General features: G+C 49.3%; 10 non-coding genes across 10 annotated transcripts; all 10 read right to left on the bottom strand.

Annotated features, from left to right (window-relative positions):
- Nucleotides 1-2,000: 2,000 nt before the first annotated feature.
- Nucleotides 2,001-2,093, bottom strand: trnay-gua (transfer RNA tyrosine (anticodon GUA)). The gene is made up of 2 exons: nucleotides 2,057-2,093; nucleotides 2,001-2,036 (listed from the first exon to the last, which is right to left on the bottom strand). It is a non-coding gene; the product is annotated as a tRNA-Tyr (tRNA).
- Nucleotides 2,094-3,257: 1,164 nt separating this feature from the next.
- Nucleotides 3,258-3,350, bottom strand: trnay-gua (transfer RNA tyrosine (anticodon GUA)). Its single transcript has 2 exons — nucleotides 3,314-3,350; nucleotides 3,258-3,293 (listed from the first exon to the last, which is right to left on the bottom strand). It is a non-coding gene; the product is annotated as a tRNA-Tyr (tRNA).
- Nucleotides 3,351-4,514: 1,164 nt separating this feature from the next.
- On the bottom strand, nucleotides 4,515-4,607 carry trnay-gua (transfer RNA tyrosine (anticodon GUA)). The gene is made up of 2 exons: nucleotides 4,571-4,607; nucleotides 4,515-4,550 (listed from the first exon to the last, which is right to left on the bottom strand). It is a non-coding gene; the product is annotated as a tRNA-Tyr (tRNA).
- A 2,240-nt stretch (nucleotides 4,608-6,847) lies between these two features.
- Nucleotides 6,848-6,940, bottom strand: trnay-gua (transfer RNA tyrosine (anticodon GUA)). Its single transcript has 2 exons — nucleotides 6,904-6,940; nucleotides 6,848-6,883 (listed from the first exon to the last, which is right to left on the bottom strand). It is a non-coding gene; the product is annotated as a tRNA-Tyr (tRNA).
- A 3,325-nt stretch (nucleotides 6,941-10,265) lies between these two features.
- Nucleotides 10,266-10,358, bottom strand: trnay-gua (transfer RNA tyrosine (anticodon GUA)). The gene is made up of 2 exons: nucleotides 10,322-10,358; nucleotides 10,266-10,301 (listed from the first exon to the last, which is right to left on the bottom strand). It is a non-coding gene; the product is annotated as a tRNA-Tyr (tRNA).
- A 2,240-nt stretch (nucleotides 10,359-12,598) lies between these two features.
- trnay-gua (transfer RNA tyrosine (anticodon GUA)) lies at nucleotides 12,599-12,691 on the bottom strand. Its single transcript has 2 exons — nucleotides 12,655-12,691; nucleotides 12,599-12,634 (listed from the first exon to the last, which is right to left on the bottom strand). It is a non-coding gene; the product is annotated as a tRNA-Tyr (tRNA).
- Nucleotides 12,692-14,931: 2,240 nt separating this feature from the next.
- trnay-gua (transfer RNA tyrosine (anticodon GUA)) lies at nucleotides 14,932-15,024 on the bottom strand. Its single transcript has 2 exons — nucleotides 14,988-15,024; nucleotides 14,932-14,967 (listed from the first exon to the last, which is right to left on the bottom strand). It is a non-coding gene; the product is annotated as a tRNA-Tyr (tRNA).
- A 3,325-nt stretch (nucleotides 15,025-18,349) lies between these two features.
- Nucleotides 18,350-18,442, bottom strand: trnay-gua (transfer RNA tyrosine (anticodon GUA)). The gene is made up of 2 exons: nucleotides 18,406-18,442; nucleotides 18,350-18,385 (listed from the first exon to the last, which is right to left on the bottom strand). It is a non-coding gene; the product is annotated as a tRNA-Tyr (tRNA).
- Nucleotides 18,443-20,682: 2,240 nt separating this feature from the next.
- trnay-gua (transfer RNA tyrosine (anticodon GUA)) lies at nucleotides 20,683-20,775 on the bottom strand. The gene is made up of 2 exons: nucleotides 20,739-20,775; nucleotides 20,683-20,718 (listed from the first exon to the last, which is right to left on the bottom strand). It is a non-coding gene; the product is annotated as a tRNA-Tyr (tRNA).
- A 2,240-nt stretch (nucleotides 20,776-23,015) lies between these two features.
- On the bottom strand, nucleotides 23,016-23,108 carry trnay-gua (transfer RNA tyrosine (anticodon GUA)). Its single transcript has 2 exons — nucleotides 23,072-23,108; nucleotides 23,016-23,051 (listed from the first exon to the last, which is right to left on the bottom strand). It is a non-coding gene; the product is annotated as a tRNA-Tyr (tRNA).
- Between the last annotated feature and the right edge of the window lie 2,674 nt (nucleotides 23,109-25,782).

The raw sequence follows: 25,782 nt of genomic DNA, 5'->3' as shown, positions 1-25,782 counted from the left end.
ACCTTGCAAGCTGCCCTACTTGGTCGTGCTGCCTGGCGGCTTGCATGGCAAGTGCCTTCTTCGTGCAGCAGGCAGCGTATGTATCAGTCTGCTCAATCGAAGGTCCTGAGTTAAATGCTCAGAAAAGGAATCAATGCTAAAAAGTCGTTCTTTTAGCTTCTTTCACTTCATATATCCACCTTTGCAAAAATCAAGAAGTCTTGCTTATGACATGGCAGAAAAAAGTTTGCTGTGCTTTGACCCATCTGGCGTGAACTCAGTGACACGTGAGACCACGTTTCTTTCTGGAGAATTGCCCTGAGCCAAAAGCAGAGTGGAGAATGCGGGCATCGATCCCGCTACCTCTCACATGCTAAGCGAGCGCTCTACCATTTGAGCTAATTCCCCAGCAGCTTCTTGCAGGTTGCCCTCGTTTGCTTCTCAGTCGCCTTTTCGCACTCGTCTCCAAGCTGCTCCACGACCATCAGAGAAAACCTATTTGAGGACTAGCCCACTCCTTGTATCCAATCGACATTGCGGAGCAGCAGCGAGCGAGCAACAGCAGGACGCGAAGCCACAGTAACGAAGAAAGAAGCCGAGAAGAGCACGAGACCGCGAAAGGGAAGCGAGGTGACCGGCAAGTAGCGGCCGCCCTGTGTGTGAGGGAGCAGGCGAGAGCGCTGTCTGACTGATAGCCAACTTGTTTTGCCTGAAAGGGAGTGCTGAGTGCTTTGAAGTGTTGCTGCCCACGTCTGCGTGTTGCAGACTGGCGCAATCCAAGATCCAGGATTACGTGCTGAGGGACGCACTTAAAATTGGTACAGTCGCCGCAAAGGCACGGTGGGGAAGGGCCACAGTTTAAAGGCCTTCTGCCACGGTAAACCCGGGGGCAGGAATCAGTACACAACTCCCCTCGGGCTGTACTTGCAACTTCTTTTTCGTGTACATGGAGCACCATGATCTGCAAACACCTATGTAGTGCCATGTACAATGTAAGGTCTGTTTTGTAATGCACGTTGAAAAGAAAAAAATGTAAACGTACCGTCACCCATTCCATGTACTGTATAGTGACACATGTAATGTAATTTTGTTGAATGTACTACAAGGTATCCCGTATTGTACTTGATCTGAAAAGCAAATAAATGTATAGAACGGAACTGCCGTCAGCACCCAAATGTAATGTATGGGATTGCTGACCGCAGCTAAACATACTGAACTGCTTTTGAATGTACTGTACAAATTCTTTTGGCTTCTCTCACCTCATATATCCATCTTTGCAAAAATCAAGAAGTCTTGCTTCTGACATGGCAGAAAATGGTTTGCTGGGCTTTGGCCCATCTGCCGTGAACTCAGTGAGTGACACGTGAGATCACGTTTCTTTCTGGAGAATTGCCCTGAGCCAAAAGCAGAGTGGAGAATGCGGGCATCGATCCCGCTACCTCTCACATGCGAAGCAAGCGCTCTACCATTTGAGCTAATTCCCCAGTAGCTTCTTGCAGTTGAGCCTCGTTTGCTTCTCAGTCGCCTTTTCGCACTCGTCTCCAAGCTGCTCCACGACCATCAGAGAAAACCTATTTGAGGATTGGCCCACTCCTTCAATGCATTGTATCCAATCGACATTGCGGAGCAGCATCGAGCGAGCATCAGCAGGACGGGAAGCCACAGTAACGAAGAAAGAAGCCGAGAAGAGCACGAGACCACGGAAGGGAAGCGAGGTGACCGGCAAGTAGCGGCCGCCCTGTGTGTGAGGGAGCAGGCGAGAGCGCTGTCTGACTGATAGCCAACTTGTTTTGCCTGAAAGGGAGTGCTGAGTGCTTTGAAGTGTTGCTGCTCAATGGCACTCTCTGCTGGTGAGCAGACACAAATGCTCAAGCATAACAGCTGTGTGAAGGTGGATGCAGAGTGCATTAAGGTTTGAGACGAGAAAAGTGGTGTCCTGCGTCTTCAGGGCAACATGATGCATCATAAAGTGAAGAGAGCTGGTTTGAGTGAATTGCTGCTTAATCCAAAAGAACACCAGCTCCTTCGAGCCGGAATTGAACCAGCAACCTAAGGATAATCTTGCTGCATATTGCTACTACAGTCCTCTGCTCTACCAACTGAGCTATCAAAGGAAAGCTGCAAAGATGCTTCTGTGTGATGATTGTTTTCCCAGCGCATGTTGACGCATCTGGCCTCATGGAGTGGCCTGTGCGTCTTCAGTACCAGCCCATGCTGCAGCGCTGTGAGACTGTGAACCGCCAGCTACTCTTTACAGCCTGGAAAACGCGTGTGACTAACAATCACAAGAGTGTAGCTTTGACTTCTTATCAGGCTCGCAGATTTTTTGCAAGCTGTGCATTATGAATTTAAAGACCTTGCAAGCTGCCCTACTTGGTCGTGCTGCCTGGCGGCTTGCATGGCAAGTGCCTTCTTCGTGCAGCAGGCAGCGTATGTATCAGTCTGCTCAATCGAAGGTCCTGAGTTAAATGCTCAGAAAAGGAATCAATGCTAAAAAGTCGTTCTTTTAGCTTCTTTCACTTCATATATCCACCTTTGCAAAAATCAAGAAGTCTTGCTTATGACATGGCAGAAAAAAGTTTGCTGTGCTTTGACCCATCTGGCGTGAACTCAGTGACACGTGAGACCACGTTTCTTTCTGGAGAATTGCCCTGAGCCAAAAGCAGAGTGGAGAATGCGGGCATCGATCGCGCTACCTCTCACATGCTAAGCGAGCGCTCTACCATTTGAGCTAATTCCCCAGCAGCTTCTTGCAGGTTGCCCTCGTTTGCTTCTCAGTCGCCTTTTCGCACTCGTCTCCAAGCTGCTCCACGACCATCAGAGAAAACCTATTTGAGGATTGGCCCACTCCTTCAATGCATTGTATCCAATCGACATTGCGGAGCAGCAGCGAGCGAGCAACAGCAGGACGGGAAGCCACAGTAACGAAGAAAGAAGCCGAGAAGAGCACGAGACCACGGAAGGGAAGCGAGGTGACCGGCAAGTAGCGGCCGCCCTGTGTGTGAGGGAGCAGGCGAGAGCGCTGTCTGACTGATAGCCAACTTGTTTTGCCTGAAAGGGAGTGCTGAGTGCTTTGAAGTGTTGCTGCTCAATGGCACTCTCTGCTGGTGAGCAGACACAAATGCTCAAGCATAACAGCTGTGTGAAGGTGGATGCAGAGTGCATTAAGGTTTGAGACGAGAAAAGTGGTGTCCTGCGTCTTCAGGGCAACATGATGCATCATAAAGTGAAGAGAGCTGGTTTGAGTGAATTGATGCTTAATCCAAAAGAACACCAGCTCCTTCGAGCCGGAATTGAACCAGCAACCTAAGGATAATCTTGCTGCATATTGCTACTACAGTCCTCTGCTCTACCAACTGAGCTATCAAAGGAAAGCTGCAAAGATGCTTCTGTGTGATGATTGTTTTCCCAGCGCATGTTGACGCATCTGGCCTCATGGAGTGGCCTGTGCGTCTTCAGTACCAGCCCATGCTGCAGCGCTGTGAGACTGTGAACCGCCAGCTACTCTTTACAGCCTGGAAAACGCGTGTGACTAACAATCACAAGAGTGTAGCTTTGACTTCTTATCAGGCTCGCAGATTTTTTGCAAGCTGTGCATTATGAATTTAAAGACCTTGCAAGCTGCCCTACTTGGTCGTGCTGCCTGGCGGCTTGCATGGCAAGTGCCTTCTTCGTGCAGCAGGCAGCGTATGTATCAGTCTGCTCAATCGAAGGTCCTGAGTTAAATGCTCAGAAAAGGAATCAATGCTAAAAAGTCGTTCTTTTAGCTTCTTTCACTTCATATATCCACCTTTGCAAAAATCAAGAAGTCTTGCTTATGACATGGCAGAAAAAAGTTTGCTGTGCTTTGACCCATCTGGCGTGAACTCAGTGACACGTGAGACCACGTTTCTTTCTGGAGAATTGCCCTGAGCCAAAAGCAGAGTGGAGAATGCGGGCATCGATCCCGCTACCTCTCACATGCTAAGCGAGCGCTCTACCATTTGAGCTAATTCCCCAGCAGCTTCTTGCAGGTTGCCCTCGTTTGCTTCTCAGTCGCCTTTTCGCACTCGTCTCCAAGCTGCTCCACGACCATCAGAGAAAACCTATTTGAGGATTGGCCCACTCCTTCAATGCATTGTATCCAATCGACATTGCGGAGCAGCAGCGAGCGAGCAACAGCAGGACGGGAAGCCACAGTAACGAAGAAAGAAGCCGAGAAGAGCACGAGACCACGGAAGGGAAGCGAGGTGACCGGCAAGTAGCGGCCGCCCTGTGTGTGAGGGAGCAGGCGAGAGCGCTGTCTGACTGATAGCCAACTTGTTTTGCCTGAAAGGGAGTGCTGAGTGCTTTGAAGTGTTGCTGCTCAATGGCACTCTCTGCTGGTGAGCAGACACAAATGCTCAAGCATAACAGCTGTGTGAAGGTGGATGCAGAGTGCATTAAGGTTTGAGACGAGAAAAGTGGTGTCCTGCGTCTTCAGGGCAACATGATGCATCATAAAGTGAAGAGAGCTGGTTTGAGTGAATTGATGCTTAATCCAAAAGAACACCAGCTCCTTCGAGCCGGAATTGAACCAGCAACCTAAGGATAATCTTGCTGCATATTGCTACTACAGTCCTCTGCTCTACCAACTGAGCTATCAAAGGAAAGCTGCAAAGATGCTTCTGTGTGATGATTGTTTTCCCAGCGCATGTTGACGCATCTGGCCTCATGGAGTGGCCTGTGCGTCTTCAGTACCAGCCCATGCTGCAGCGCTGTGAGACTGTGAACCGCCAGCTACTCTTTACAGCCTGGAAAACGCGTGTGACTAACAATCACAAGAGTGTAGCTTTGACTTCTTATCAGGCTCGCAGATTTTTTGCAAGCTGTGCATTATGAATTTAAAGACCTTGCAAGCTGCCCTACTTGGTCGTGCTGCCTGGCGGCTTGCATGGCAAGTGCCTTCTTCGTGCAGCAGGCAGCGTATGTATCAGTCTGCTCAATCGAAGGTCCTGAGTTAAATGCTCAGAAAAGGAATCAATGCTAAAAAGTCGTTCTTTTAGCTTCTTTCACTTCATATATCCACCTTTGCAAAAATCAAGAAGTCTTGCTTATGACATGGCAGAAAAAAGTTTGCTGTGCTTTGACCCATCTGGCGTGAACTCAGTGACACGTGAGACCACGTTTCTTTCTGGAGAATTGCCCTGAGCCAAAAGCAGAGTGGAGAATGCGGGCATCGATCCCGCTACCTCTCACATGCTAAGCGAGCGCTCTACCATTTGAGCTAATTCCCCAGCAGCTTCTTGCAGGTTGCCCTCGTTTGCTTCTCAGTCGCCTTTTCGCACTCGTCTCCAAGCTGCTCCACGACCATCAGAGAAAACCTATTTGAGGACTAGCCCACTCCTTGTATCCAATCGACATTGCGGAGCAGCAGCGAGCGAGCAACAGCAGGACGCGAAGCCACAGTAACGAAGAAAGAAGCCGAGAAGAGCACGAGACCGCGAAAGGGAAGCGAGGTGACCGGCAAGTAGCGGCCGCCCTGTGTGTGAGGGAGCAGGCGAGAGCGCTGTCTGACTGATAGCCAACTTGTTTTGCCTGAAAGGGAGTGCTGAGTGCTTTGAAGTGTTGCTGCCCACGTCTGCGTGTTGCAGACTGGCGCAATCCAAGATCCAGGATTACGTGCTGAGGGACGCACTTAAAATTGGTACAGTCGCCGCAAAGGCACGGTGGGGAAGGGCCACAGTTTAAAGGCCTTCTGCCACGGTAAACCCGGGGGCAGGAATCAGTACACAACTCCCCTCGGGCTGTACTTGCAACTTCTTTTTCGTGTACATGGAGCACCATGATCTGCAAACACCTATGTAGTGCCATGTACAATGTAAGGTCTGTTTCGTAATGCACGTTGAAAAGAAAAAAATGTAAACGTACCGTCACCCATTCCGTGTACTGTATAGTGACACATGTAATGTAATTTTGTTGAATGTACTACAAGGTATCCCGTATTGTACTTGATCTGAAAAGCAAATAAATGTATAGAACGGAACTGCCGTCAGCACCCAAATGTAATGTATGGGATTGCTGACCGCAGCTAAACATACTGAACTGCTTTTGAATGTACTGTACAAATTCTTTTGGCTTCTCTCACCTCATATATCCATCTTTGCAAAAATCAAGAAGTCTTGCTTCTGACATGGCAGAAAATGGTTTGCTGGGCTTTGGCCCATCTGCCGTGAACTCAGTGAGTGACACGTGAGATCACGTTTCTTTCTGGAGAATTGCCCTGAGCCAAAAGCAGAGTGGAGAATGCGGGCATCGATCCCGCTACCTCTCACATGCGAAGCAAGCGCTCTACCATTTGAGCTAATTCCCCAGTAGCTTCTTGCAGTTGAGCCTCGTTTGCTTCTCAGTCGCCTTTTCGCACTCGTCTCCAAGCTGCTCCACGACCATCAGAGAAAACCTATTTGAGGATTGGCCCACTCCTTCAATGCATTGTATCCAATCGACATTGCGGAGCAGCATCGAGCGAGCAACAGCAGGACGGGAAGCCACAGTAACGAAGAAAGAAGCCGAGAAGAGCACGAGACCACGGAAGGGAAGCGAGGTGACCGGCAAGTAGCGGCCGCCCTGTGTGTGAGGGAGCAGGCGAGAGCGCTGTCTGACTGATAGCCAACTTGTTTTGCCTGAAAGGGAGTGCTGAGTGCTTTGAAGTGTTGCTGCTCAATGGCACTCTCTGCTGGTGAGCAGACACAAATGCTCAAGCATAACAGCTGTGTGAAGGTGGATGCAGAGTGCATTAAGGTTTGAGACGAGAAAAGTGGTGTCCTGCGTCTTCAGGGCAACATGATGCATCATAAAGTGAAGAGAGCTGGTTTGAGTGAATTGCTGCTTAATCCAAAAGAACACCAGCTCCTTCGAGCCGGAATTGAACCAGCAACCTAAGGATAATCTTGCTGCATATTGCTACTACAGTCCTCTGCTCTACCAACTGAGCTATCAAAGGAAAGCTGCAAAGATGCTTCTGTGTGATGATTGTTTTCCCAGCGCATGTTGACGCATCTGGCCTCATGGAGTGGCCTGTGCGTCTTCAGTACCAGCCCATGCTGCAGCGCTGTGAGACTGTGAACCGCCAGCTACTCTTTACAGCCTGGAAAACGCGTGTGACTAACAATCACAAGAGTGTAGCTTTGACTTCTTATCAGGCTCGCACATTTTTTGCAAGCTGTGCATTATGAATTTAAAGACCTTGCAAGCTGCCCTACTTGGTCGTGCTGCCTGGCGGCTTGCATGGCAAGTGCCTTCTTCGTGCAGCAGGCAGCGTATGTATCAGTCTGCTCAATCGAAGGTCCTGAGTTAAATGCTCAGAAAAGGAATCAATGCTAAAAAGTCGTTCTTTTAGCTTCTTTCACTTCATATATCCACCTTTGCAAAAATCAAGAAGTCTTGCTTATGACATGGCAGAAAAAAGTTTGCTGTGCTTTGACCCATCTGGCGTGAACTCAGTGACACGTGAGACCACGTTTCTTTCTGGAGAATTGCCCTGAGCCAAAAGCAGAGTGGAGAATGCGGGCATCGATCCCGCTACCTCTCACATGCTAAGCGAGCGCTCTACCATTTGAGCTAATTCCCCAGCAGCTTCTTGCAGGTTGCCCTCGTTTGCTTCTCAGTCGCCTTTTCGCACTCGTCTCCAAGCTGCTCCACGACCATCAGAGAAAACCTATTTGAGGACTAGCCCACTCCTTGTATCCAATCGATATTGCGGAGCAGCAGCGAGCGAGCAACAGCAGGACGCGAAGCCACAGTAACGAAGAAAGAAGCCGAGAAGAGCACGAGACCGCGAAAGGGAAGCGAGGTGACCGGCAAGTAGCGGCCGCCCTGTGTGTGAGGGAGCAGGCGAGAGCGCTGTCTGACTGATAGCCAACTTGTTTTGCCTGAAAGGGAGTGCTGAGTGCTTTGAAGTGTTGCTGCCCACGTCTGCGTGTTGCAGACTGGCGCAATCCAAGATCCAGGATTACGTGCTGAGGGACGCACTTAAAATTGGTACAGTCGCCGCAAAGGCACGGTGGGGAAGGGCCACAGTTTAAAGGCCTTCTGCCACGGTAAACCCGGGGGCAGGAATCAGTACACAACTCCCCTCGGGCTGTACTTGCAACTTCTTTTTCGTGTACATGGAGCACCATGATCTGCAAACACCTATGTAGTGCCATGTACAATGTAAGGTCTGTTTCGTAATGCACGTTGAAAAGAAAAAAATGTAAACGTACCGTCACCCATTCCGTGTACTGTATAGTGACACATGTAATGTAATTTTGTTGAATGTACTACAAGGTATCCCGTATTGTACTTGATCTGAAAAGCAAATAAATGTATAGAACGGAACTGCCGTCAGCACCCAAATGTAATGTATGGGATTGCTGACCGCAGCTAAACATACTGAACTGCTTTTGAATGTACTGTACAAATTCTTTTGGCTTCTCTCACCTCATATATCCATCTTTGCAAAAATCAAGAAGTCTTGCTTCTGACATGGCAGAAAATGGTTTGCTGGGCTTTGGCCCATCTGCCGTGAACTCAGTGAGTGACACGTGAGATCACGTTTCTTTCTGGAGAATTGCCCTGAGCCAAAAGCAGAGTGGAGAATGCGGGCATCGATCCCGCTACCTCTCACATGCGAAGCAAGCGCTCTACCATTTGAGCTAATTCCCCAGTAGCTTCTTGCAGTTGAGCCTCGTTTGCTTCTCAGTCGCCTTTTCGCACTCGTCTCCAAGCTGCTCCACGACCATCAGAGAAAACCTATTTGAGGATTGGCCCACTCCTTCAATGCATTGTATCCAATCGACATTGCGGAGCAGCATCGAGCGAGCAACAGCAGGACGGGAAGCCACAGTAACGAAGAAAGAAGCCGAGAAGAGCACGAGACCACGGAAGGGAAGCGAGGTGACCGGCAAGTAGCGGCCGCCCTGTGTGTGAGGGAGCAGGCGAGAGCGCTGTCTGACTGATAGCCAACTTGTTTTGCCTGAAAGGGAGTGCTGAGTGCTTTGAAGTGTTGCTGCCCACGTCTGCGTGTTGCAGACTGGCGCAATCCAAGATCCAGGATTACGTGCTGAGGGACGCACTTAAAATTGGTACAGTCGCCGCAAAGGCACGGTGGGGAAGGGCCACAGTTTAAAGGCCTTCTGCCACGGTAAACCCGGGGGCAGGAATCAGTACACAACTCCCCTCGGGCTGTACTTGCAACTTCTTTTTCGTGTACATGGAGCACCATGATCTGCAAACACCTATGTAGTGCCATGTACAATGTAAGGTCTGTTTCGTAATGCACGTTGAAAAGAAAAAAATGTAAACGTACCGTCACCCATTCCGTGTACTGTATAGTGACACATGTAATGTAATTTTGTTGAATGTACTACAAGGTATCCCGTATTGTACTTGATCTGAAAAGCAAATAAATGTATAGAACGGAACTGCCGTCAGCACCCAAATGTAATGTATGGGATTGCTGACCGCAGCTAAACATACTGAACTGCTTTTGAATGTACTGTACAAATTCTTTTGGCTTCTCTCACCTCATATATCCATCTTTGCAAAAATCAAGAAGTCTTGCTTCTGACATGGCAGAAAATGGTTTGCTGGGCTTTGGCCCATCTGCCGTGAACTCAGTGAGTGACACGTGAGATCACGTTTCTTTCTGGAGAATTGCCCTGAGCCAAAAGCAGAGTGGAGAATGCGGGCATCGATCCCGCTACCTCTCACATGCGAAGCAAGCGCTCTACCATTTGAGCTAATTCCCCAGTAGATTCTTGCAGTTGAGCCTCGTTTGCTTCTCAGTCGCCTTTTCGCACTCGTCTCCAAGCTGCTCCACGACCATCAGAGAAAACCTATTTGAGGATTGGCCCACTCCTTCAATGCATTGTATCCAATCGACATTGCGGAGCAGCATCGAGCGAGCAACAGCAGGACGGGAAGCCACAGTAACGAAGAAAGAAGCCGAGAAGAGCACGAGACCACGGAAGGGAAGCGAGGTGACCGGCAAGTAGCGGCCGCCCTGTGTGTGAGGGAGCAGGCGAGAGCGCTGTCTGACTGATAGCCAACTTGTTTTGCCTGAAAGGGAGTGCTGAGTGCTTTGAAGTGTTGCTGCTCAATGGCACTCTCTGCTGGTGAGCAGACACAAATGCTCAAGCATAACAGCTGTGTGAAGGTGGATGCAGAGTGCATTAAGGTTTGAGACGAGAAAAGTGGTGTCCTGCGTCTTCAGGGCAACATGATGCATCATAAAGTGAAGAGAGCTGGTTTGAGTGAATTGCTGCTTAATCCAAAAGAACACCAGCTCCTTCGAGCCAGAATTGAACCAGCAACCTAAGGATAATCTTGCTGCATATTGCTACTACAGTCCTCTGCTCTACCAACTGAGCTATCAAAGGAAAGCTGCAAAGATGCTTCTGTGTGATGATTGTTTTCCCAGCGCATGTTGACGCATCTGGCCTCATGGAGTGGCCTGTGCGTCTTCAGTACCAGCCCATGCTGCAGCGCTGTGAGACTGTGAACCGCCAGCTACTCTTTACAGCCTGGAAAACGCGTGTGACTAACAATCACAAGAGTGTAGCTTTGACTTCTTATCAGGCTCGCAGATTTTTTGCAAGCTGTGCATTATGAATTTAAAGACCTTGCAAGCTGCCCTACTTGGTCGTGCTGCCTGGCGGCTTGCATGGCAAGTGCCTTCTTCGTGCAGCAGGCAGCGTATGTATCAGTCTGCTCAATCGAAGGTCCTGAGTTAAATGCTCAGAAAAGGAATCAATGCTAAAAAGTCGTTCTTTTAGCTTCTTTCACTTCATATATCCACCTTTGCAAAAATCAAGAAGTCTTGCTTATGACATGGCAGAAAAAAGTTTGCTGTGCTTTGACCCATCTGGCGTGAACTCAGTGACACGTGAGACCACGTTTCTTTCTGGAGAATTGCCCTGAGCCAAAAGCAGAGTGGAGAATGCGGGCATCGATCCCGCTACCTCTCACATGCTAAGCGAGCGCTCTACCATTTGAGCTAATTCCCCAGCAGCTTCTGGCAGGTTGCCCTCGTTTGCTTCTCAGTCGCCTTTTCGCACTCGTCTCCAAGCTGCTCCACGACCATCAGAGAAAACCTATTTGAGGACTAGCCCACTCCTTGTATCCAATCGACATTGCGGAGCAGCAGCGAGCGAGCAACAGCAGGACGCGAAGCCACAGTAACGAAGAAAGAAGCCGAGAAGAGCACGAGACCGCGAAAGGGAAGCGAGGTGACCGGCAAGTAGCGGCCGCCCTGTGTGTGAGGGAGCAGGCGAGAGCGCTGTCTGACTGATAGCCAACTTGTTTTGCCTGAAAGGGAGTGCTGAGTGCTTTGAAGTGTTGCTGCCCACGTCTGCGTGTTGCAGACTGGCGCAATCCAAGATCCAGGATTACGTGCTGAGGGACGCACTTAAAATTGGTACAGTCGCCGCAAAGGCACGGTGGGGAAGGGCCACAGTTTAAAGGCCTTCTGCCACGGTAAACCCGGGGGCAGGAATCAGTACACAACTCCCCTCGGGCTGTACTTGCAACTTCTTTTTCGTGTACATGGAGCACCATGATCTGCAAACACCTATGTAGTGCCATGTACAATGTAAGGTCTGTTTCGTAATGCACGTTGAAAAGAAAAAAATGTAAACGTACCGTCACCCATTCCGTGTACTGTATAGTGACACATGTAATGTAATTTTGTTGAATGTACTACAAGGTATCCCGTATTGTACTTGATCTGAAAAGCAAATAAATGTATAGAACGGAACTGCCGTCAGCACCCAAATGTAATGTATGGGATTGCTGACCGCAGCTAAACATACTGAACTGCTTTTGAATGTACTGTACAAATTCTTTTGGCTTCTCTCACCTCATATATCCATCTTTGCAAAAATCAAGAAGTCTTGCTTCTGACATGGCAGAAAATGGTTTGCTGGGCTTTGGCCCATCTGCCGTGAACTCAGTGAGTGACACGTGAGATCACGTTTCTTTCTGGAGAATTGCCCTGAGCCAAAAGCAGAGTGGAGAATGCGGGCATCGATCCCGCTACCTCGCACATGCGAAGCAAGCGCTCTACCATTTGAGCTAATTCCCCAGTAGCTTCTTGCAGTTGAGCCTCGTTTGCTTCTCAGTCGCCTTTTCGCACTCGTCTCCAAGCTGCTCCACGACCATCAGAGAAAACCTATTTGAGGATTGGCCCACTCCTTCAATGCATTGTATCCAATCGACATTGCGGAGCAGCATCGAGCGAGCAACAGCAGGACGGGAAGCCACAGTAACGAAGAAAGAAGCCGAGAAGAGCACGAGACCACGGAAGGGAAGCGAGGTGACCGGCAAGTAGCGGCCGCCCTGTGTGTGAGGGAGCAGGCGAGAGCGCTGTCTGACTGATAGCCAACTTGTTTTGCCTGAAAGGGAGTGCTGAGTGCTTTGAAGTGTTGCTGCTCAATGGCACTCTCTGCTGGTGAGCAGACACAAATGCTCAAGCATAACAGCTGTGTGAAGGTGGATGCAGAGTGCATTAAGGTTTGAGACGAGAAAAGTGGTGTCCTGCGTCTTCAGGGCAACATGATGCATCATAAAGTGAAGAGAGCTGGTTTGAGTGAATTGCTGCTTAATCCAAAAGAACACCAGCTCCTTCGAGCCGGAATTGAACCAGCAACCTAAGGATAATCTTGCTGCATATTGCTACTACAGTCCTCTGCTCTACCAACTGAGCTATCAAAGGAAAGCTGCAAAGATGCTTCTGTGTGATGATTGTTTTCCCAGCGCATGTTGACGCATCTGGCCTCATGGAGTGGCCTGTGCGTCTTCAGTACCAGCCCATGCTGCAGCGCTGTGAGACTGTGAACCGCCAGCTACTCTTTACAGCCTGGAAAACGCGTGTGACTAACAATCACAAGAGTGTAGCTTTGACTTCTTATCAGGCTCGCACATTTTTTGCAAGCTGTGCATTATGAATTTAACGACCTTGCAAGCTGCCCTACTTGGTCGTGCTGCCTGGCGGCTTGCATGGCAAGTGCCTTCTTCGTGCAGCAGGCAGCGTATGTATCAGTCTGCTCAATCGAAGGTCCTGAGTTAAATGCTCAGAAAAGGAATCAATGCTAAAAAGTCGTTCTTTTAGCTTCTTTCACTTCATATATCCACCTTTGCAAAAATCAAGAAGTCTTGCTTATGACATGGCAGAAAAAAGTTTGCTGTGCTTTGACCCATCTGGCGTGAACTCAGTGACACGTGAGACCACGTTTCTTTCTGGAGAATTGCCCTGAGCCAAAAGCAGAGTGGAGAATGCGGGCATCGATCCCGCTACCTCTCACATGCTAAGCAAGCGCTCTACCATTTGAGCTAATTCCCCAGCAGCTTCTTGCAGGTTGCCCTCGTTTGCTTCTCAGTCGCCTTTTCGCACTCGTCTCCAAGCTGCTCCACGACCATCAGAGAAAACCTATTTGAGGACTAGCCCACTCCTTGTATCCAATCGACATTGCGGAGCAGCAGCGAGCGAGCAACAGCAGGACGCGAAGCCACAGTAACGAAGAAAGAAGCCGAGAAGAGCACGAGACCGCGAAAGGGAAGCGAGGTGACCGGCAAGTAGCGGCCGCCCTGTGTGTGAGGGAGCAGGCGAGAGCGCTGTCTGACTGATAGCCAACTTGTTTTGCCTGAAAGGGAGTGCTGAGTGCTTTGAAGTGTTGCTGCCCACGTCTGCGTGTTGCAGACTGGCGCAATCCAAGATCCAGGATTACGTGCTGAGGGACGCACTTAAAATTGGTACAGTCGCCGCAAAGGCACGGTGGGGAAGGGCCACAGTTTAAAGGCCTTCTGCCACGGTAAACCCGGGGGCAGGAATCAGTACACAACTCCCCTCGGGCTGTACTTGCAACTTCTTTTTCGTGTACATGGAGCACCATGATCTGCAAACACCTATGTAGTGCCATGTACAATGTAAGGTCTGTTTCGTAATGCACGTTGAAAAGAAAAAAATGTAAACGTACCGTCACCCATTCCGTGTACTGTATAGTGACACATGTAATGTAATTTTGTTGAATGTACTACAAGGTATCCCGTATTGTACTTGATCTGAAAAGCAAATAAATGTATAGAACGGAACTGCCGTCAGCACCCAAATGTAATGTATGGGATTGCTGACCGCAGCTAAACATACTGAACTGCTTTTGAATGTACTGTACAAATTCTTTTGGCTTCTCTCACCTCATATATCCATCTTTGCAAAAATCAAGAAGTCTTGCTTCTGACATGGCAGAAAATGGTTTGCTGGGCTTTGGCCCATCTGCCGTGAACTCAGTGAGTGACACGTGAGATCACGTTTCTTTCTGGAGAATTGCCCTGAGCCAAAAGCAGAGTGGAGAATGCGGGCATCGATCCCGCTACCTCGCACATGCGAAGCAAGCGCTCTACCATTTGAGCTAATTCCCCAGTAGCTTCTTGCAGTTGAGCCTCGTTTGCTTCTCAGTCGCCTTTTCGCACTCGTCTCCAAGCTGCTCCACGACCATCAGAGAAAACCTATTTGAGGATTGGCCCACTCCTTCAATGCATTGTATCCAATCGACATTGCGGAGCAGCATCGAGCGAGCAACAGCAGGACGGGAAGCCACAGTAACGAAGAAAGAAGCCGAGAAGAGCACGAGACCACGGAAGGGAAGCGAGGTGACCGGCAAGTAGCGGCCGCCCTGTGTGTGAGGGAGCAGGCGAGAGCGCTGTCTGACTGATAGCCAACTTGTTTTGCCTGAAAGGGAGTGCTGAGTGCTTTGAAGTGTTGCTGCTCAATGGCACTCTCTGCTGGTGAGCAGACACAAATGCTCAAGCATAACAGCTGTGTGAAGGTGGATGCAGAGTGCATTAAGGTTTGAGACGAGAAAAGTGGTGTCCTGCGTCTTCAGGGCAACATGATGCATCATAAAGTGAAGAGAGCTGGTTTGAGTGAATTGCTGCTTAATCCAAAAGAACACCAGCTCCTTCGAGCCGGAATTGAACCAGCAACCTAAGGATAATCTTGCTGCATATTGCTACTACAGTCCTCTGCTCTACCAACTGAGCTATCAAAGGAAAGCTGCAAAGATGCTTCTGTGTGATGATTGTTTTCCCAGCGCATGTTGACGCATCTGGCCTCATGGAGTGGCCTGTGCGTCTTCAGTACCAGCCCATGCTGCAGCGCTGTGAGACTGTGAACCGCCAGCTACTCTTTACAGCCTGGAAAACGCGTGTGACTAACAATCACAAGAGTGTAGCTTTGACTTCTTATCAGGCTCGCACATTTTTTGCAAGCTGTGCATTATGAATTTAACGACCTTGCAAGCTGCCCTACTTGGTCGTGCTGCCTGGCGGCTTGCATGGCAAGTGCCTTCTTCGTGCAGCAGGCAGCGTATGTATCAGTCTGCTCAATCGAAGGTCCTGAGTTAAATGCTCAGAAAAGGAATCAATGCTAAAAAGTCGTTCTTTTAGCTTCTTTCACTTCATATATCCACCTTTGCAAAAATCAAGAAGTCTTGCTTATGACATGGCAGAAAAAAGTTTGCTGTGCTTTGACCCATCTGGCGTGAACTCAGTGACACGTGAGACCACGTTTCTTTCTGGAGAATTGCCCTGAGCCAAAAGCAGAGTGGAGAATGCGGGCATCGATCCCGCTACCTCTCACATGCTAAGCGAGCGCTCTACCATTTGAGCTAATTCCCCAGCAGCTTCTTGCAGGTTGCCCTCGTTTGCTTCTCAGTCGCCTTTTCGCACTCGTCTCCAAGCTGCTCCACGACCATCAGAGAAAACCTATTTGAGGACTAGCCCACTCCTTGTATCCAATCGACATTGCGGAGCAGCAGCGAGCGAGCAACAGCAGGACGCGAAGCCACAGTAACGAAGAAAGAAGCCGAGAAGAGCACGAGACCGCGAAAGGGAAGCGAGGTGACCGGCAAGTAGCGGCCGCCCTGTGTGTGAGGGAGCAGGCGAGAGCGCTGTCTGACTGATAGCCAACTTGTTTTGCCTGAAAGGGAGTGCTGAGTGCTTTGAAGTGTTGCTGCCCACGTCTGCGTGTTGCAGACTGGCGCAATCCAAGATCCAGGATTACGTGCTGAGGGACGCACTTAAAATTGGTACAGTCGCCGCAAAGGCACGGTGGGGAAGGGCCACAGTTTAAAGGCCTTCTGCCACGGTAAACCCGGGGGCAGGAATCAGTACACAACTCCCCTCGGGCTGTACTTGCAACTTCTTTTTCGTGTACATGGAGCACCATGATCTGCAAACACCTATGTAGTGCCATGTACAATGTAAGGTCTGTTTCGTAATGCACGTTGAAAAGAAAAAAATGTAAACGTACCGTCACCCATTCCGTGTACTGTATAGTGACACATGTAATGTAATTTTGTTGAATGTACTACAAGGTATCCCGTATTGTACTTGATCTGAAAAGCAAATAAATGTATAGAACGGAACTGCCGTCAGCACCCAAATGTAATGTATGGGATTGCTGACCGCAGCTAAACATACTGAACTGCTTTTGAATGTACTGTACAAATTCTTTTGGCTTCTCTCACCTCATATATCCATCTTTGCAAAAATCAAGAAGTCTTGCTTCTGACATGGCAGAAAATGGTTTGCTGGGCTTTGGCCCATCTGCCGTGAACTCAGTGAGTGACACGTGAGATCACGTTTCTTTCTGGAGAATTGCCCTGAGCCAAAAGCAGAGTGGAGAATGCGGGCATCGATCCCGCTACCTCTCACATGCGAAGCAAGCGCTCTACCATTTGAGCTAATTCCCCAGTAGCTTCTTGCAGTTGAGCCTCGTTTGCTTCTCAGTCGCCTTTTCGCACTCGTCTCCAAGCTGCTCCACGACCATCAGAGAAAACCTATTTGAGGATTGGCCCACTCCTTCAATGCATTGTATCCAATCGACATTGCGGAGCAGCATCGAGCGAGCAACAGCAGGACGGGAAGCCACAGTAACGAAGAAAGAAGCCGAGAAGAGCACGAGACCACGGAAGGGAAGCGAGGTGACCGGCAAGTAGCGGCCGCCCTGTGTGTGAGGGAGCAGGCGAGAGCGCTGTCTGACTGATAGCCAACTTGTTTTGCCTGAAAGGGAGTGCTGAGTGCTTTGAAGTGTTGCTGCCCACGTCTGCGTGTTGCAGACTGGCGCAATCCAAGATCCAGGATTACGTGCTGAGGGACGCACTTAAAATTGGTACAGTCGCCGCAAAGGCACGGTGGGGAAGGGCCACAGTTTAAAGGCCTTCTGCCACGGTAAACCCGGGGGCAGGAATCAGTACACAACTCCCCTCGGGCTGTACTTGCAACTTCTTTTTCGTGTACATGGAGCACCATGATCTGCAAACACCTATGTAGTGCCATGTACAATGTAAGGTCTGTTTCGTAATGCACGTTGAAAAGAAAAAAATGTAAACGTACCGTCACCCATTCCGTGTACTGTATAGTGACACATGTAATGTAATTTTGTTGAATGTACTACAAGGTATCCCGTATTGTACTTGATCTGAAAAGCAAATAAATGTATAGAACGGAACTGCCGTCAGCACCCAAATGTAATGTATGGGATTGCTGACCGCAGCTAAACATACTGAACTGCTTTTGAATGTACTGTACAAATTCTTTTGGCTTCTCTCACCTCATATATCCATCTTTGCAAAAATCAAGAAGTCTTGCTTCTGACATGGCAGAAAATGGTTTGCTGGGCTTTGGCCCATCTGCCGTGAACTCAGTGAGTGACACGTGAGATCACGTTTCTTTCTGGAGAATTGCCCTGAGCCAAAAGCAGAGTGGAGAATGCGGGCATCGATCCCGCTACCTCTCACATGCGAAGCAAGCGCTCTACCATTTGAGCTAATTCCCCAGTAGATTCTTGCAGTTGAGCCTCGTTTGCTTCTCAGTCGCCTTTTCGCACTCGTCTCCAAGCTGCTCCACGACCATCAGAGAAAACCTATTTGAGGATTGGCCCACTCCTTCAATGCATTGTATCCAATCGACATTGCGGAGCAGCATCGAGCGAGCAACAGCAGGACGGGAAGCCACAGTAACGAAGAAAGAAGCCGAGAAGAGCACGAGACCACGGAAGGGAAGCGAGGTGACCGGCAAGTAGCGGCCGCCCTGTGTGTGAGGGAGCAGGCGAGAGCGCTGTCTGACTGATAGCCAACTTGTTTTGCCTGAAAGGGAGTGCTGAGTGCTTTGAAGTGTTGCTGCTCAATGGCACTCTCTGCTGGTGAGCAGACACAAATGCTCAAGCATAACAGCTGTGTGAAGGTGGATGCAGAGTGCATTAAGGTTTGAGACGAGAAAAGTGGTGTCCTGCGTCTTCAGGGCAACATGATGCATCATAAAGTGAAGAGAGCTGGTTTGAGTGAATTGCTGCTTAATCCAAAAGAACACCAGCTCCTTCGAGCCGGAATTGAACCAGCAACCTAAGGATAATCTTGCTGCATATTGCTACTACAGTCCTCTGCTCTACCAACTGAGCTATCAAAGGAAAGCTGCAAAGATGCTTCTGTGTGATGATTGTTTTCCCAGCGCATGTTGACGCATCTGGCCTCATGGAGTGGCCTGTGCGTCTTCAGTACCAGCCCATGCTGCAGCGCTGTGAGACTGTGAACCGCCAGCTACTCTTTACAGCCTGGAAAACGCGTGTGACTAACAATCACAAGAGTGTAGCTTTGACTTCTTATCAGGCTCGCAGATTTTTTGCAAGCTGTGCATTATGAATTTAAAGACCTTGCAAGCTGCCCTACTTGGTCGTGCTGCCTGGCGGCTTGCATGGCAAGTGCCTTCTTCGTGCAGCAGGCAGCGTATGTATCAGTCTGCTCAATCGAAGGTCCTGAGTTAAATGCTCAGAAAAGGAATCAATGCTAAAAAGTCGTTCTTTTAGCTTCTTTCACTTCATATATCCACCTTTGCAAAAATCAAGAAGTCTTGCTTATGACATGGCAGAAAAAAGTTTGCTGTGCTTTGACCCATCTGGCGTGAACTCAGTGACACGTGAGACCACGTTTCTTTCTGGAGAATTGCCCTGAGCCAAAAGCAGAGTGGAGAATGCGGGCATCGATCCCGCTACCTCTCACATGCTAAGCGAGCGCTCTACCATTTGAGCTAATTCCCCAGCAGCTTCTGGCAGGTTGCCCTCGTTTGCTTCTCAGTCGCCTTTTCGCACTCGTCTCCAAGCTGCTCCACGACCATCAGAGAAAACCTATTTGAGGACTAGCCCACTCCTTGTATCCAATCGACATTGCGGAGCAGCAGCGAGCGAGCAACAGCAGGACGCGAAGCCACAGTAACGAAGAAAGAAGCCGAGAAGAGCACGAGACCGCGAAAGGGAAGCGAGGTGACCGGCAAGTAGCGGCCGCCCTGTGTGTGAGGGAGCAGGCGAGAGCGCTGTCTGACTGATAGCCAACTTGTTTTGCCTGAAAGGGAGTGCTGAGTGCTTTGAAGTGTTGCTGCCCACGTCTGCGTGTTGCAGACTGGCGCAATCCAAGATCCAGGATTACGTGCTGAGGGACGCACTTAAAATTGGTACAGTCGCCGCAAAGGCACGGTGGGGAAGGGCCACAGTTTAAAGGCCTTCTGCCACGGTAAACCCGGGGGCAGGAATCAGTACACAACTCCCCTCGGGCTGTACTTGCAACTTCTTTTTCGTGTACATGGAGCACCATGATCTGCAAACACCTATGTAGTGCCATGTACAATGTAAGGTCTGTTTCGTAATGCACGTTGAAAAGAAAAAAATGTAAACGTACCGTCACCCATTCCGTGTACTGTATAGTGACACATGTAATGTAATTTTGTTGAATGTACTACAAGGTATCCCGTATTGTACTTGATCTGAAAAGCAAATAAATGTATAGAACGGAACTGCCGTCAGCACCCAAATGTAATGTATGGGATTGCTGACCGCAGCTAAACATACTGAACTGCTTTTGAATGTACTGTACAAATTCTTTTGGCTTCTCTCACCTCATATATCCATCTTTGCAAAAATCAAGAAGTCTTGCTTCTGACATGGCAGAAAATGGTTTGCTGGGCTTTGGCCCATCTGCCGTGAACTCAGTGAGTGACACGTGAGATCACGTTTCTTTCTGGAGAATTGCCCTGAGCCAAAAGCAGAGTGGAGAATGCGGGCATCGATCCCGCTACCTCTCACATGCGAAGCAAGCGCTCTACCATTTGAGCTAATTCCCCAGTAGATTCTTGCAGTTGAGCCTCGTTTGCTTCTCAGTCGCCTTTTCGCACTCGTCTCCAAGCTGCTCCACGACCATCAGAGAAAACCTATTTGAGGATTGGCCCACTCCTTCAATGCATTGTATCCAATCGACATTGCGGAGCAGCATCGAGCGAGCAACAGCAGGACGGGAAGCCACAGTAACGAAGAAAGAAGCCGAGAAGAGCACGAGACCACGGAAGGGAAGCGAGGTGACCGGCAAGTAGCGGCCGCCCTGTGTGTGAGGGAGCAGGCGAGAGCGCTGTCTGACTGATAGCCAACTTGTTTTGCCTGAAAGGGAGTGCTGAGTGCTTTGAAGTGTTGCTGCTCAATGGCACTCTCTGCTGGTGAGCAGACACAAATGCTCAAGCATAACAGCTGTGTGAAGGTGGATGCAGAGTGCATTAAGGTTTGAGACGAGAAAAGTGGTGTCCTGCGTCTTCAGGGCAACATGATGCATCATAAAGTGAAGAGAGCTGGTTTGAGTGAATTGCTGCTTAATCCAAAAGAACACCAGCTCCTTCGAGCCGGAATTGAACCAGCAACCTAAGGATAATCTTGCTGCATATTGCTACTACAGTCCTCTGCTCTACCAACTGAGCTATCAAAGGAAAGCTGCAAAGATGCTTCTGTGTGATGATTGTTTTCCCAGCGCATGTTGACGCATCTGGCCTCATGGAGTGGCCTGTGCGTCTTCAGTACCAGCCCATGCTGCAGCGCTGTGAGACTGTGAACCGCCAGCTACTCTTTACAGCCTGGAAAACGCGTGTGACTAACAATCACAAGAGTGTAGCTTTGACTTCTTATCAGGCTCGCACATTTTTTGCAAGCTGTGCATTATGAATTTAAAGACCTTGCAAGCTGCCCTACTTGGTCGTGCTGCCTGGCGGCTTGCATGGCAAGTGCCTTCTTCGTGCAGCAGGCAGCGTATGTATCAGTCTGCTCAATCGAAGGTCCTGAGTTAAATGCTCAGAAAAGGAATCAGTGCTAAAAAGTCGTTCTTTTAGCTTCTTTCACTTCATATATCCACCTTTGCAAAAATCAAGAAGTCTTGCTTATGACATGGCAGAAAAAAGTTTGCTGTGCTTTGACCCATCTGGCGTGAACTCAGTGACACGTGAGACCACGTTTCTTTCTGGAGAATTGCCCTGAGCCAAAAGCAGAGTGGAGAATGCGGGCATCGATCCCGCTACCTCTCACATGCTAAGCGAGCGCTCTACCATTTGAGCTAATTCCCCAGCAGCTTCTTGCAGGTTGCCCTCGTTTGCTTCTCAGTCGCCTTTTCGCACTCGTCTCCAAGCTGCTCCACGACCATCAGAGAAAACCTATTTGAGGACTAGCCCACTCCTTGTATCCAATCGACATTGCGGAGCAGCAGCGAGCGAGCAACAGCAGGACGCGAAGCCACAGTAACGAAGAAAGAAGCCGAGAAGAGCACGAGACCGCGAAAGGGAAGCGAGGTGACCGGCAAGTAGCGGCCGCCCTGTGTGTGAGGGAGCAGGCGAGAGCGCTGTCTGACTGATAGCCAACTTGTTTTGCCTGAAAGGGAGTGCTGAGTGCTTTGAAGTGTTGCTGCCCACGTCTGCGTGTTGCAGACTGGCGCAATCCAAGATCCAGGATTACGTGCTGAGGGACGCACTTAAAATTGGTACAGTCGCCGCAAAGGCACGGTGGGGAAGGGCCACAGTTTAAAGGCCTTCTGCCACGGTAAACCCGGGGGCAGGAATCAGTACACAACTCCCCTCGGGCTGTACTTGCAACTTCTTTTTCGTGTACATGGAGCACCATGATCTGCAAACACCTATGTAGTGCCATGTACAATGTAAGGTCTGTTTCGTAATGCACGTTGAAAAGAAAAAAATGTAAACGTACCGTCACCCATTCCGTGTACTGTATAGTGACACATGTAATGTAATTTTGTTGAATGTACTACAAGGTATCCCGTATTGTACTTGATCTGAAAAGCAAATAAATGTATAGAACGGAACTGCCGTCAGCACCCAAATGTAATGTATGGGATTGCTGACCGCAGCTAAACATACTGAACTGCTTTTGAATGTACTGTACAAATTCTTTTGGCTTCTCTCACCTCATATATCCATCTTTGCAAAAATCAAGAAGTCTTGCTTCTGACATGGCAGAAAATGGTTTGCTGGGCTTTGGCCCATCTGCCGTGAACTCAGTGAGTGACACGTGAGATCACGTTTCTTTCTGGAGAATTGCCCTGAGCCAAAAGCAGAGTGGAGAATGCGGGCATCGATCCCGCTACCTCTCACATGCGAAGCAAGCGCTCTACCATTTGAGCTAATTCCCCAGTAGATTCTTGCAGTTGAGCCTCGTTTGCTTCTCAGTCGCCTTTTCGCACTCGTCTCCAAGCTGCTCCACGACCATCAGAGAAAACCTATTTGAGGATTGGCCCACTCCTTCAATGCATTGTATCCAATCGACATTGCGGAGCAGCATCGAGCGAGCAACAGCAGGACGGGAAGCCACAGTAACGAAGAAAGAAGCCGAGAAGAGCACGAGACCACGGAAGGGAAGCGAGGTGACCGGCAAGTAGCGGCCGCCCTGTGTGTGAGGGAGCAGGCGAGAGCGCTGTCTGACTGATAGCCAACTTGTTTTGCCTGAAAGGGAGTGCTGAGTGCTTTGAAGTGTTGCTGCTCAATGGCACTCTCTGCTGGTGAGCAGACACAAATGCTCAAGCATAACAGCTGTGTGAAGGTGGATGCAGAGTGCATTAAGGTTTGAGACGAGAAAAGTGGTGTCCTGCGTCTTCAGGGCAACATGATGCATCATAAAGTGAAGAGAGCTGGTTTGAGTGAATTGCTGCTTAATCCAAAAGAACACCAGCTCCTTCGAGCCGGAATTGAACCAGCAACCTAAGGATAATCTTGCTGCATATTGCTACTACAGTCCTCTGCTCTACCAACTGAGCTATCAAAGGAAAGCTGCAAAGATGCTTCTGTGTGATGATTGTTTTCCCAGCGCATGTTGACGCATCTGGCCTCATGGAGTGGCCTGTGCGTCTTCAGTACCAGCCCATGCTGCAGCGCTGTGAGACTGTGAACCGCCAGCTACTCTTTACAGCCTGGAAAACGCGTGTGACTAACAATCACAAGAGTGTAGCTTTGACTTCTTATCAGGCTCGCACATTTTTTGCAAGCTGTGCATTATGAATTTAACGACCTTGCAAGCTGCCCTACTTGGTCGTGCTGCCTGGCGGCTTGCATGGCAAGTGCCTTCTTCGTGCAGCAGGCAGCGTATGTATCAGTCTGCTCAATCGAAGGTCCTGAGTTAAATGCTCAGAAAAGGAATCAATGCTAAAAAGTCGTTCTTTTAGCTTCTTTCACTTCATATATCCACCTTTGCAAAAATCAAGAAGTCTTGCTTATGACATGGCAGAAAAAAGTTTGCTGTGCTTTGACCCATCTGGCGTGAACTCAGTGACACGTGAGACCACGTTTCTTTCTGGAGAATTGCCCTGAGCCAAAAGCAGAGTGGAGAATGCGGGCATCGATCCCGCTACCTCTCACATGCTAAGCGAGCGCTCTACCATTTGAGCTAATTCCCCAGCAGCTTCTTGCAGGTTGCCCTCGTTTGCTTCTCAGTCGCCTTTTCGCACTCGTCTCCAAGCTGCTCCACGACCATCAGAGAAAACCTATTTGAGGACTAGCCCACTCCTTGTATCCAATCGACATTGCGGAGCAGCAGCGAGCGAGCAACAGCAGGACGCGAAGCCACAGTAACGAAGAAAGAAGCCGAGAAGAGCACGAGACCGCGAAAGGGAAGCGAGGTGACCGGCAAGTAGCGGCCGCCCTGTGTGTGAGGGAGCAGGCGAGAGCGCTGTCTGACTGATAGCCAACTTGTTTTGCCTGAAAGGGAGTGCTGAGTGCTTTGAAGTGTTGCTGCCCACGTCTGCGTGTTGCAGACTGGCGCAATCCAAGATCCAGGATTACGTGCTGAGGGACGCACTTAAAATTGGTACAGTCGCCGCAAAGGCACGGTGGGGAAGGGCCACAGTTTAAAGGCCTTCTGCCACGGTAAACCCGGGGGCAGGAATCAGTACACAACTCCCCTCGGGCTGTACTTGCAACTTCTTTTTCGTGTACATGGAGCACCATGATCTGCAAACACCTATGTAGTGCCATGTACAATGTAAGGTCTGTTTCGTAATGCACGTTGAAAAGAAAAAAATGTAAACGTACCGTCACCCATTCCGTGTACTGTATAGTGACACATGTAATGTAATTTTGTTGAATGTACTACAAGGTATCCCGTATTGTACTTGATCTGAAAAGCAAATAAATGTATAGAACGGAACTGCCGTCAGCACCCAAATGTAATGTATGGGATTGCTGACCGCAGCTAAACATACTGAACTGCTTTTGAATGTACTGTACAAATTCTTTTGGCTTCTCTCACCTCATATATCCATCTTTGCAAAAATCAAGAAGTCTTGCTTCTGACATGGCAGAAAATGGTTTGCTGGGCTTTGGCCCATCTGCCGTGAACTCAGTGAGTGACACGTGAGATCACGTTTCTTTCTGGAGAATTGCCCTGAGCCAAAAGCAGAGTGGAGAATGCGGGCATCGATCCCGCTACCTCTCACATGCGAAGCAAGCGCTCTACCATTTGAGCTAATTCCCCAGTAGCTTCTTGCAGTTGAGCCTCGTTTGCTTCTCAGTCGCCTTTTCGCACTCGTCTCCAAGCTGCTCCACGACCATCAGAGAAAACCTATTTGAGGATTGGCCCACTCCTTCAATGCATTGTATCCAATCGACATTGCGGAGCAGCATCGAGCGAGCAACAGCAGGACGGGAAGCCACAGTAACGAAGAAAGAAGCCGAGAAGAGCACGAGACCACGGAAGGGAAGCGAGGTGACCGGCAAGTAGCGGCCGCCCTGTGTGTGAGGGAGCAGGCGAGAGCGCTGTCTGACTGATAGCCAACTTGTTTTGCCTGAAAGGGAGTGCTGAGTGCTTTGAAGTGTTGCTGCCCACGTCTGCGTGTTGCAGACTGGCGCAATCCAAGATCCAGGATTACGTGCTGAGGGACGCACTTAAAATTGGTACAGTCGCCGCAAAGGCACGGTGGGGAAGGGCCACAGTTTAAAGGCCTTCTGCCACGGTAAACCCGGGGGCAGGAATCAGTACACAACTCCCCTCGGGCTGTACTTGCAACTTCTTTTTCGTGTACATGGAGCACCATGATCTGCAAACACCTATGTAGTGCCATGTACAATGTAAGGTCTGTTTCGTAATGCACGTTGAAAAGAAAAAAATGTAAACGTACCGTCACCCATTCCGTGTACTGTATAGTGACACATGTAATGTAATTTTGTTGAATGTACTACAAGGTATCCCGTATTGTACTTGATCTGAAAAGCAAATAAATGTATAGAACGGAACTGCCGTCAGCACCCAAATGTAATGTATGGGATTGCTGACCGCAGCTAAACATACTGAACTGCTTTTGAATGTACTGTACAAATTCTTTTGGCTTCTCTCACCTCATATATCCATCTTTGCAAAAATCAAGAAGTCTTGCTTCTGACATGGCAGAAAATGGTTTGCTGGGCTTTGGCCCATCTGCCGTGAACTCAGTGAGTGACACGTGAGAT

Source organism: Pristiophorus japonicus, unplaced genomic scaffold (assembly GCF_044704955.1).
Source record: "Pristiophorus japonicus isolate sPriJap1 unplaced genomic scaffold, sPriJap1.hap1 HAP1_SCAFFOLD_429, whole genome shotgun sequence".
Taxonomy (NCBI): Eukaryota; Metazoa; Chordata; class Chondrichthyes; family Pristiophoridae; genus Pristiophorus; species Pristiophorus japonicus.
The sequence above is the reverse complement of the archived record's forward strand: the minus strand, read 5'-3'. Positions and strand labels throughout refer to the sequence as shown.